At 47.6% G+C, this 11,940-nt stretch overlaps 1 protein-coding gene across 1 annotated transcript in view; it reads left to right on the forward strand.

The window, feature by feature from the left end:
* EYA2 (EYA transcriptional coactivator and phosphatase 2) overlaps window positions 1–11,940 on the forward strand; it is a 215,169-nt gene that overhangs the window by 31,576 nt on the left and 171,653 nt on the right. The gene's annotated exons all lie outside the window — the stretch shown is intronic.

Raw genomic sequence — 11,940 nt, forward strand, 5'->3', positions numbered from 1 at the left:
GCAGCAAAATCGGTTAAGAAGTGCTTGGTATCAGCTGCCCCATCACCGTAGTCCTACAGAGCCCCTCTTTTGCCAGAAGCTCCTCCGAAGTCACAGAGTTGACTCTCACTGGTCCAAATTGGGTCATGTGCTCACCCGTGAACCAATCACATTGTCCAGGGGCAGCATAAGGCTCTGATTGGCTAGGCTCTTGGGACCTGTGCCCATCCCTTCATAAATGGCAGTGGGACAGTAAGCTCCATCCAAACTGTGTGGATGGAGAGTGAAGTAGGAGTGGTTCTCTGGAGGAAAGTCAGGATGCTGTTAGAGAAAACGAGGAGAATGCTGGGCAGGTACGGACAACAGGTGTCAGCCAGAGCCTCGAAGAAGAAAGTTTATTTATGCCTGATATGCATGGACTGAATGAGAATTCAGAAGGTAGGTTGGGGGATTGGAATGAGGGGAAGGGAATCTCAAGCAGAGGGAACAGCATGAGCAAAGGCCCAAAAGTGTAAAATGACATGTTTAGGAAACAGAAAGGAGCTCACATGAGTGCAGCACAGGAAGTTGGACTGGGAGATGGATAGGTGGCCAAGGTAGGAGAATGGAGCAGGGGCCAGGTGACCAGAGGTCTTGAATGTCAAGTGATTCAAAGAAGCAGCAGCTGTGGTCCAATTTGTGCTTTAGAATTTATTCATTCATCTAGCACAGATTTGCTGAGCACCTTCTATGTGAATAAGCAAACTCCTTGGTTATATTTTCAAGGACAGTGATAGGAAACCAGACTAAGGATGCTGAGTCTCAAGGCAGGGAGGCTGCGGGGAGGCTGGTGCACCGGTCCAGGCGGGAGAGGAGACAGCTTAACTGGGGTGTGGAGCACATTTTCCCTGAATTACAGCTCCACTCAAAGCCAAACCTGGACTATGTAGAGGGAGTGTTTGAGGCAGATTTTTCCAGGCTCTTGTTTGATGCCCTTTCAGGGCAGCCTGCTGGGAACAATTTTGTGGCATCTGCTTGAATAGGCTGCCTAACCAACTCAGCCTAGATCTGAGTCCTTGTTGCCGTATGCACTTCTGGCTGTGTGACCTGCTCACTTCTCTGGGCCTCTGTCTCCACTAAATGGCTTAGCAGTAGCACCTACTTCGTGAGTTTGTCATGAGGATTAAATGGGACCATGCTGGCCAAATGCTTGGCCACGAGAAGTGCTCAATAGATGGCAGTGTTATTAATTACTCTTGTACCATGGCTGCCTTCAAGGTACATCACCTCCCGATACTCATCTTACTCTCTTGGAAAATGGGGACCTTGATACCATGTTCCTTAGTGGAGAGGTAAACCACTTAGCAGCTCTGTGACCTTGGGCCAATGATGTCACCGCTCTGTGCCTCGGATTCCTCATCTGAAAAAAATAGGTCTAATATCAGTACCTGTTCATAGTGCTGCTCTATGAATTAAATAAATCTTGTTAAGTGCTTAGAAGAGTTCCTGGCACATAATATACTCTTGATATGCGTCAAATAAATAACTATCAGCAGTAGTAGTATGTTTTTAATGAGTGGGAGTGACGGTGATAATTAAGTGAGGTTACGGCATAATAAGGGCTTATTAAATAGTGGCTATTATCAGAATCATCATCTTCCCATCAAATACTTTGAGAGGAAATGACTGCATTTGGTTTTGCGGACAAAAGAGCCACCATTTCCTCCCACAAAGGCAGATGCCTTTCTCCCCAGATCACATGGATATTAAATATTGTTCTTTGGGTGGGGTGAAAAAACATCAATTGAGTAAAACTTGCCCCAAACACTCTTTAAGCAGGACAGGAAAATGAGGCCAGTTCCTCTCCCAGACTCACTTCTCCCAGGAAAACAAAGAGGGGTGTTCCCCACTCCCCCTGACAATCCTGTCCCTCCTAGGATTCAACTTCAGCTGGCGTTTTGCTGTTTTGACTTGGGGATTTTTTTCCTCCCTCATGCCTGGAATAATTTGTGGCTCCATTTACAAGAGTAAAGCTCTTATGATCAACCCCACTCAGGTCCCGGAAGGAGTAATGCCTGGAAAGCAGTTTGGAAAGGTCAGTTGAGGGTAAAGTCCAAAGCGATTTTAAGTGGCCCAGCTAAGTGCCAGGCGGCCGAATAGGGAGCCCTTTTAATTTATGACAGTCTTGCCCTGTGAAGAAAAAGACAACACAGCGCTGAAGCAGTTTGATTGCAAAGTAGTAAATCCCTTTGTGTATGTAAAAAGTACAGACAGATCTAGCTCACGTTTCAGAAGGAAAAAAAAAATCTCTGCTGGTTGAGGCATTGGGGTTGAACTTATGTACAGGAACCTGTAGGAGGAACTTCATGGGGAATAAGGCTTTTATAATTGTTGTACATTTTTAATTTATATGGATTTGATCTGAGATCACAACTTCCAAAGCTGTGTGACCTTAAGCAAGTTAGTTCACCTCTCTGTGCCTCATCTGTACATGGAAAGTATAATAGTACTAGTTTCCAACGTTGTTGTTAAGGATCAAATGAATTACTAGACATAGGGCAGAACAGGGCCTGGGACAGTGAACACACTTGGTAAGAGTTGGTTACTATGACCTTATCCAGACTTTTGTTTGGAGGTGGTGGCAGTTTTCTGCCTGGCACACAGGAGAGCCAGTCTAGAGAATGGCCTTGTTGTTTGCAAGAGAAACCTATAATTGTCTCTTTCTCCTTGGTTTTCTAGCTTGGGAATCCAACACACGCATTTCATCATGCCTTGATTTTTTTTTTTTTAATTTTTTAATCCAACCTTTCAGGACATGCTTCCAGCAAAGCATTTTGGAACTTTTGAATTCCAGAGAAATTTTTCTGGCCACATCAGCTAACAGAGGAACTCTTCAAAACCAAGAGAAGACTGCAAACCACTGGTTAGAAAATTGACTCATTCATTCATTTTACAAATATTTCTTGCGGGCTTACTATTTGCCAGGTCTCTGTGCCGGGTTTAGGGTACAAAGCAAGCATGATGTAGTAAAACTGACTCTTTAGGGAACCAGACCATGACTTGAGAGCTGAACATACATCAATCCACTTGATTATCACCACAATCCTATGATAGAAGCTGCTTGCATTCCCATTATACAGATGAGGAAATTGAGGCACAGAGTTAAATAACCCAAAGGGCTACTTAAATAGAGTCCAGATTCAAACCCAAGCAGCCTGGCTCCAAAGTCTATACTCTTCTCTTTTTTCTCCCCAGTTTTTTAATTTGGAAAATATCAAACCTACAGAAAATTTACTGGTATGGTACTATGAACATCAGATACTGGTCCCAAGTCACCAATGGTTAAAAGTTTGCCACATTTGCCATATTGCTCTTTTTCTCTATAAATTTTTGCTAGGCCATTTGAGAGTTTCTTGCAGACATCCAAAATCTTCACCCTTCCATATTTCAGTGTGTAGTAGTAGTTATCTATTGCTGTGTAACCGATTACCCCCCAAATGTAATGGCTTGAAAAAAAACAAATACTTACTATAATATCACAGTGCTGTGGGGCAGGAATCTGGATACAGAATCTTTGCTGGGTCCTCTGCTGCTTCAGGGTCCGTCACTAGTCAAGTCAAGGCCTCACCTGGGGCTACATCCCTGGGAGGCGTCGTGGCATCGCTCGTGGCTGTTGGCTGGAGGCCTCAGCTCCTCTCCACGGGAGCCTCTTCATAGGGCTACTCATGACATGTCAGCTGGCTTCCCACAAAGTGAGCGAAGAGAGAGATGGGGAGAAACAAAAGGAGAGAAGGAAGAGAAGGGGGGGAGGGGTAAGCTGCCAAGAAGCCAAGATAGAGACCACAGTCTTTTATAACCTAACTCAGAAGTGGCATATCATCACCTCTGCCATATTCTGTTGGTCACACAGACCAGCCCGGGTACTGTGTGGGAGGAGACTTTACAGGAGTGTGAAGACCAGAGAGCTGAGATCACTGGGGCATCTTGCATGCTGGTGACCAGGAGACACTACACAACCCCAGTACTGTCATACTCAGGGTATTCATTACTAATACTATATTACCATCTAATATCCATTCCATATTCAAAGTTCTTCATTATGTCTTTTTGATCAGATTTTTAAAATTCAGTCTAGGGTTCAGTCTAGGATCCTGCATTATGTTTACTAGTTGCATTTCTTTGGTCTCTTTTAACCTGCGGAAATTCCTCAGTTATTTTTTTGTTTACGTTATGTGTTTTTGTTTTGTTGTTCAAAACATTGGCTTTTTTTTTTTAAGAATCCAGCCCAGTTATTTTGCAGAATGTTCTCAATTTGGATGTATATGATGTTTCCTCATGATGAGTCAGATTAAACATTTTTGTCAGGGATACTACATAGGTGACATTGTAGAGTTTCCCCTTTTAATCACTGCCCTGTACCCCTATAGGGTCCTATCATGTAGACTCTGTAGATCAGAGGGCATCTAACAAAGTTTGGTTGGGGTCAGTGCTAAGGGAAGACTTCCAAGGGAAGGTAACAGCTGCAATGAGACTTGAGGGATGAGTGGGTGTGACTCAGCAGAAAACAGGAAAAAGTGTTCCAGGGAGCGGGAACAGCACGTTCGACAGCCCAGAGGTGAAGAAGCCCAGCCTTTGGCAGAACTGTAAGAGGTTCGGGGTAGCAAGGGGCAGAGAGGTGAGAGGTTTTATTGGGAGTCAGGAAGGGGCAGCAGCCAGTTCTGGGAGGGCCAGGTAAGTGGTGTGGATCAGTCATGATCTTAGTTGCAAATAACAGAATCCACTTCAGCCAGTTTAAGCAGAAGTGAGGGAAGGGCTGAGAAAAGGGCATGGTGGTCACAGAACGTCTGGACCTCACCTGGGGGCTGCTCCAGTGGATGATAGCCACCTCACCAGGTGTCAGACCCTGCAGATCCTTCCCATACCCTGGATGTGGCTGCTAGAACATGTGCTCTTCCTGCTTCTGGGCTGGATTCTGTATAGCACAGCTTCTCCTTTGAGCCATCAGCTCCTCATCTAAGATTCAGGAGGGTGAGTTTGATTGATGGGGCCCAAGTCCCACATCTGCATTCTAGTTGCAAGGGAGGCTGAGAAAGCAAATTTCTGGCATCTTCCATAGGGAACTGGAGCCCATAGTTTGGGGATTTCTCCAAAAAGGGAGGGGTGTCCAGGGGTGGTGCCAGCCAGCAAGAGAGAGAGCTGATCACTCTGCCTAGTGGAGAGTTTGAACATTGTCTGTGAGCCCCAGGGCACTTCTGAAGGATTCAGAGCAGAGTGCAGTGATCAGACTTTTAGGGGACAGAGGGGCAGTTGGAGGCTGTGGATCATCCCAGAAAGACATAGAGGTATATCCTGAACATATCGGTCTTGGGTTGGAGAGGAGGGAGGTGAACGGAAGAGAAATCTCCAAGGTGGAGTCTCCTTCTGATTGTAGAAGTGAGAGGGAATTAGGGAAAGGGAAATGGTTCGATTAAGGGGTGAACAAATGCTGGCAGGTCAGAATGTCTTTAAGAAGTGGGGGTTGTCTGGAGTTCTGTGCACCTGGTCCTTAAGGCAGCAGGAGGATGGGAACTGCTCCTTTGCAGACAAGTTAAATCACATGGTTCAGAGTCTGCCTCTCTTAGGAGGGACAGTCTGCATAGTGGTTAAGACTCAACCCATGCCTGGGTTTAAGCCCCAGGGCTACTCAGATGGGCAAGCTGTTTAAATGCTCTATTTCCCCATCTTTAAAATGGACATACTACCAACGCCCACCTCATAGGGTTGTTGTGAAGAGAAACCAGTTAAGTGGTCTCTTCCAGACCGGCTGTTCCAGGCCAGGCCTGGAGAGACCTCTGAAGTTTTCGGTCTAGCTAACATTCCTTCCTCCTCTTTTGATAACTTGCCTTGAATTTCCCTTGAGTAGCCCCTCACCCACTCTCAGACTTCTGTCTCTGTTCCAGTTCTGTGTTGTGCTGTTTCATTATTTTATCTCACCCCAGAGTTCCGTGATGAGCTTACATGTCTCTGTCCTCTCTCTTGGCTACTGGACTGAGTTGCCAGTCCAGATCCATCCCACCTTCTTGACGTCAAATCACCTTGACTGTTTTTTTGGGAAACCCTCCTTCCCCACTCTCAGTTCAGGAGAGTCTGACTCCCCTCCCCACACCACGGGGTGAGCACAATACACAGATCTGACCAAGTGCATAGCGTCACCCTGGTGACTGTGATTAGTTCAGGAATGGGCACATGATCCAAGATTATCCAATCAGAATAGTTCGTGGATCTTAGTTGATATAATTAGGGGAAAAGTATGATTTTACTACTGGGGTTGAAGAGCTGGCAGGAGGTCAGGCTGGACAAGCCAAGGACTATCTTTGTCAACAACTTGGGGGAGAAAATGCCTGAGAATGAAGTCAACATGGAGGAATGCAAAACAGATACAGAGAGAAGTAATGACTTTCCTATTTTTTAAATCCCTTGATCAAGCTATATCTGAAGCTAGCTACTCCTCAGGTTTCTAGTTATTTGAGTCAAGATATTCCCTTTTTTACTTAAACAAATTAGAGGTAAATTTCTTGTTGTTTGCATCAGAAACTGTCCTGACTAATATACACATCTTCCAGGGAAAGGTAATGATGTACTGTGAAGACTTACCACAGAAGCTAATTTGTCCTCAGCAGAACTTTGCTGTATTCTTAGATATCAGAGTTCTTTGATCTCTGCCCTCTATTTGTAAGAGATGATACAGCCAAAAGTCTAGCCTTCGTGCCTTCCATAATGAGTTTGTCCATCCCCGGGAAGTTCATCAAAGCCCAGCTGTTCCCCTTATTACTGCTGGGATCTTGGGTAAGTCACTTAACCTTTCTAAGCCTCAGTTTCCTTATCTGTAAAATGGGTATATTAACAAGACGTAAAGTTTGAGGGGAGAGTAAAATAAGATAATATGTGTTAAGCATAGGGACAGTGCTGGTTGTACCTAGTCAGTGCCCAAGAAAACTTAGCCATTCATAGTTGCTATTAGATGAAAGATCTACTGTGTGCACAATATTGTTCAAAGATCTGTGAGAAGATACATAGAAAGTATGATATGCCTGCCCTGATGTCTCAGGAATCTTCGTGGAGATCAGGCTTGATCTGGCCTTTCAAGGATTCACCCAAATTTAAAAACATAAATAGATAGCTTCCTAGACAGAGTGGACAGAAACACAAAGCAATACGAGCAATAGCGAGCATTTTGAACACTTGCTGCGTACCAGGAGTGACTTTAAGTGCTTTCTACGTGTCAACTTGTGTGATACTCCTAACAGCCCTTAAGGTGAGTGTTGTGAAGGACCGTTTCACAGGTAAGGACACGGAAGTGCAGAGAGGTTAAGTCTTTTGCCCAAGGTCACTTTGGTCCTGAATGGGGACCCAGGATTGGATTCTGCCCCACTCCCACCCCAGGTGTCTGGATCCAAAGCCCACATTCTTAACCACTGCAGATCACTAATTTTAAAAATAAATGAAAATAATGAGGGCAGTTACTGAGCTCGCATAGCTCATAGGCACAGGTACAGAACTGTCATGGTGATAAGGATGGAAAAGAAGAGGCAAAAAATCACGCATCTAGCCAGGGCTTGAGCCCAGCTCTGGGGGCTGCTGGCCCTTGAGGGGTTAAATGCTTTGTCCTTGGATCGTGGCCAGGCCCACGCAAAGGGCGCTGGGAGGAGAAGGTGACAGCCCAGCTGAGGGAGGGGTGGACAGGTCCAGGCAGCTGGTGGCCTTGGGGGCTGTGGCCAGCTGTCTCCCACCAACCAGGCCGGGTGCCCCCAGGCCGCTCACGGTGAGGCCCCAACAGCTGTGGGAGGGGAAGGGTCCCTGCTGCCTCGGGCGTCCTGCAGAGCCAGCCAGTGACCCTGAGGTGAAAGATTTGCCTGCCGGCCCCTCAGCCCCCTGACTCGCCATCTGTGTCACCACCTGAGGCTCAGCCATTTCTGACTGTTCCCTTTCGTGTAAACGGGGAAACAACTACAAGATGACAGTGGGAGCTGTGGGATACATGCTGGCTTTCAAAAGCCCCGAGCCTGCTGGCTGCCAAAGTATGTTCAGTGGAGAAGGCTGGGGTCACCAGCAGGGAGGCCAGCGTGCTGGATGGTGCAGGGGGAAGGGCTTGGAACCCCACAGGCCCCAGTTCAAATCGTGCTCTGCCACTAAGAGCTACCTGGCTTTGGGCAAGACCCCCCACATATCACGTGTCTGTGTAACATGGCACTGGACTTCAGAGAGGAACTGGAGGAGTTTAGTGAGATGATCTAGATTATACACGATGTCTGGAAACAAATTTCCTAGGTCCACATCCTTAGCAATGGCCTCAGTAGACTTTAACCTTTCTGGGGCTTGGTTTCTAAAAATCCCTAAAATAGGGTGAGAGTATCTATCTGCCAGGGCTAAGGTGAGAATGCACTGTGCATAGAACTTTAGCAGCACTGTTGAGGGGCAGTTTATCCTGGTGGTTGAGGATGCGGGCTCTGGGGATGGAGAGGGGGTGAGTACTAGCGCAGGGGTAGAGCACGTGCCTAGCCTGCACAAGGTCCTGAGTTCAATCCCCAGCCCCTCATTAACAATAAAAACAGAATATAGCTCTGCCTCCTACCAGCCCTGTGCCCTGGAGCAGACTGCTTCCTCTCTCTGCGCCTCGGCCTCCTTGTCTGTAACTGGAGATCCTCTTAGCCCCTCCCTGCCTCAAAGGCTTGTCATATGGGCTAGAGGAGATACTGTAAAAGCCCTTGGAGCTTAGTGGTGTGGCCACTACTCTAACAGTACAAGTTGGCTTTCAGTGTCAGGAAAGTGCTTGTTAAGTGTGAAGTGATTGTTACTAGAGTTCTTACTGTTGACATTCTTTCTAGAACATTCCTCACCAAGGAGGGCCCAGCGGACAAGCTGAGGAAAGGCGTCATTTTATAACAGACCCAAAGACCTTCTTAGAGAAAAGATGTGGAGTGGGGGCAAAGGGCCCACTGACATTTGGGAACATTTTTCGTGTAGTTGAGAGAGCCTCAGAGTTGAGTTCCTCCAGCTCCCAGATGGAGCTTCTGGATGGCTTCCAACAGCCAGCTGCGTAGCCTCGAAGATGGTCAGGCCTGAGAGGAATTACACACCTGGCCTCGAGTCCCCTCTCTGACACTAGCCATGTGACTTTAGGCAAGAGACTTAACCTCCCCAAGCTGGGTTCTCATCTGTGAAGTGAGGACCCCACCAGACCTGCCTCACAGGGAGGGTTTTGTGAGTTAATCCTTGTAGGGCAGTGGTTCCCCACCAGGGGCGACTTTTGTCTCTCCAGGGACTTTTAACAGTGTCTGCAGATGTCTTTGTCACAGCTAGGGGGAGGATGCTCCAGGGATCTAGTGGATAAAGGCCAGGGGTCCTAGTAAACATCCTACAGTGCCCAGGACAGCCCCCCTCCCGACAGAGAATTATCCTGCCCCAAATGTCAGCAAGAGAAATCGAGTACGTGGGCCTTAATACAGTGCTGGTAGACACTGGCTCGTGTTTGTTGAATGACTAAAAGAACTTGCTTTCTCCAAGGCTCAGCTTTCTCCTAGCATGGAGAGGATATGAGATAGCTAGCTAGCTAACTAGCTACAGACATACAGACACACACACACACACACACACACACACACACACACACACACACACACACACACACACACACACACACTTCACAGATTTGTCATGAGATTCAAGGAGAAAGATCCACTGACGTGACATGCCCAGCCCAGGTAACCGTTATCAGCTGTTGAATGAATGTTTAACCAGAGGACACAGAGTCCCAGACCCAGGATTTTGACCAGGAGGCTGGCTTGCCTGTGGTCACTGTGAATTTCTTCCAGTTCAAAGTGTTTTCTCCCTGAAGGATTTCAAGGGTGACGAATACTCAAATGAAAAAGGATGGCAGAAGGATGGCACAGAAGGCTAGAATCGACTTGGCCCCCCAGTGTGCCCCCTCCTTGCTAATTCCAAAGCTGTGAGAATTTTGAATCCGTGTGTTGTCGCCTGGTTATAATTCCTCAAAACGCCTTTCTGTTAATAGAACCTCTCTGGCTTGACATCCTTCATTTATTTATTTTTTTAATCTTTTCCTTCTCTTTCTCCCACTCTCTCTTTTCTTTCTCTTTAAAAAGATGCCTTTTCTCTCAAGCACAGGAAGTTGGCTGGTGCCAAAAACAAACAGGGTAGATGCCAAGAGCTCCCGGGGTTCACTTAGAGCCTCCAAATGCTCCGTGAGCAGGTTTCTGACCAGGAGCCCCCCCAGCCTTCCTAGTTCTGTCTCCACTGGCTGGTCCTGGGGAGCCTCAGAAGGAGCTGAGACAAGGAGGTGAGGGTGTGTGACAGGAGATGCTTACTCCAGCCCTGAGGACAGGGGTTGGGCGGGGGACCAGATGCCCAAAGGCCCTTTGCAGTGGTAGATGTCTCTCACTCCATGTGGAGTTGGTAAGGGCTGCATAGCTTCAGGCCATTTGCAGCCCCAATCTCCTCATCTGGGCCATGGGAGAGTGAAGGGCTGTTCAGGTCGCTGGGGGAGGGGCCTCTGAGGAGAGGGATACCGAGTGTGTGTCAGCACCTGGCATTGCACCGTGAGGGCTCAGGGCTCGCCAGCCCCTGACGTCACTGCGTCTTGAGGGCATTTTCCAACTTTGCATCTTTGTCTCTGAGATGGGGGGAAAGTAGCATCTGCTCTGTGGTGTGTTGGGAAGTTGCTACAAAGCTATAAAGCTCCCAGTAGGACCTGTCACATAATTAGTGCTCAGAAGAGTTTAAGCCTGTGTCTTGGCTTAGTCCGTTTGGGCTGCTCTAACAAATTACTGTAGGCTGGGTGACTTAAACAACAAACATTCATTCCTCCCCGTTCTGGAGACTGGAAGTCCAACATCAAGGCAGATTTGGTGTCTCGTACGAGCTTGCTTCCTGTTCGTCCATGGCCATCTCGTTGCGTCCTCACCTGTCCGATGGGGTGAGGGAGCTCTCTGGGATTTCTTTTAAAGAGGCGCTAATCCCATTCATGGGGGCTCCACCCTCATGACCTAATCACCTCCCAAATACCACCATGTTAGGGGTTAGGTTTAAACATGCGGATTTGGGGGAGACATAAACATTCAGACCAGAGCATGTCTCAAATCTTACCTAATTGATGCCAACTGCGTGTTGAGAAGAGGTATCAGGTGGGAAAAGAGAGGAGCATAAAAGATGACTGCATTTACCATCTCCTGGCAATTCACTTGGTTCTTTGAAAAAAAAATGCGCCCCCTGCAGTTAGCAGTGGGAAAGTCCCTCCTTTGTCTGTAGCCTCTCTGGGCCTCAGTTTTCTCATCTGAAAAATGGGGGTAGTTATAGACTGCATTATAAGGATATTGTGGATTAAGTGAGATCTTCTATGTAAAGTGCCGACAACAGTGCCTGCCACTTTCTAAGTGCTGTGTAAGAACTGGCCAGAGTGAGCGAGGGCAGCTAGACTCTGAGTGACTACTCGCTGGATTTTTAGAAAGTTGTGAATCAACTCCAAGCCACCTCAGAAAGTTCAGCAACCTCTCTTACGCCTCAGCGTTTTTGTTCTGTAGAAGAAGAGTTATCCTGCCCACCATCCGCTGGGTTCCCACAGATGTGCCGTGTGCAGGCGGCCATGAGTGCTGTCACCATCCTCCAGGCTCTTCTCCCCGGGGACTGGAGAACTCAGGTCTGTGTAGGCTTGTCCGTGACTCGACTCCGGTCATCCTCAGGGCGTTTGATGATTTTGGATGAGATCTGCTGTTCACCTCTGCGGCCTCTGGGCCCTGCTGGGCGTGTTGCAGAAAGAGCTGCATCATTGCTCCTATCTGCCTAGTCAGCTCTTGTAGCAAGCTCTTGACGTGATGATGGTGTGTTTTGGTTTAGCTGTTCAGACCTTGTGCAAGGGTGGAGGTGCTGGGACAATCGGATCAAACCGTCAGCTGGCGAGTCTCACTGTGTGAAAGACACGGGGCTGCC

This window comes from Camelus ferus, chromosome 19, assembly GCF_009834535.1.
Source record: "Camelus ferus isolate YT-003-E chromosome 19, BCGSAC_Cfer_1.0, whole genome shotgun sequence".
NCBI classification, from domain to species: Eukaryota; Metazoa; Chordata; class Mammalia; order Artiodactyla; family Camelidae; genus Camelus; species Camelus ferus.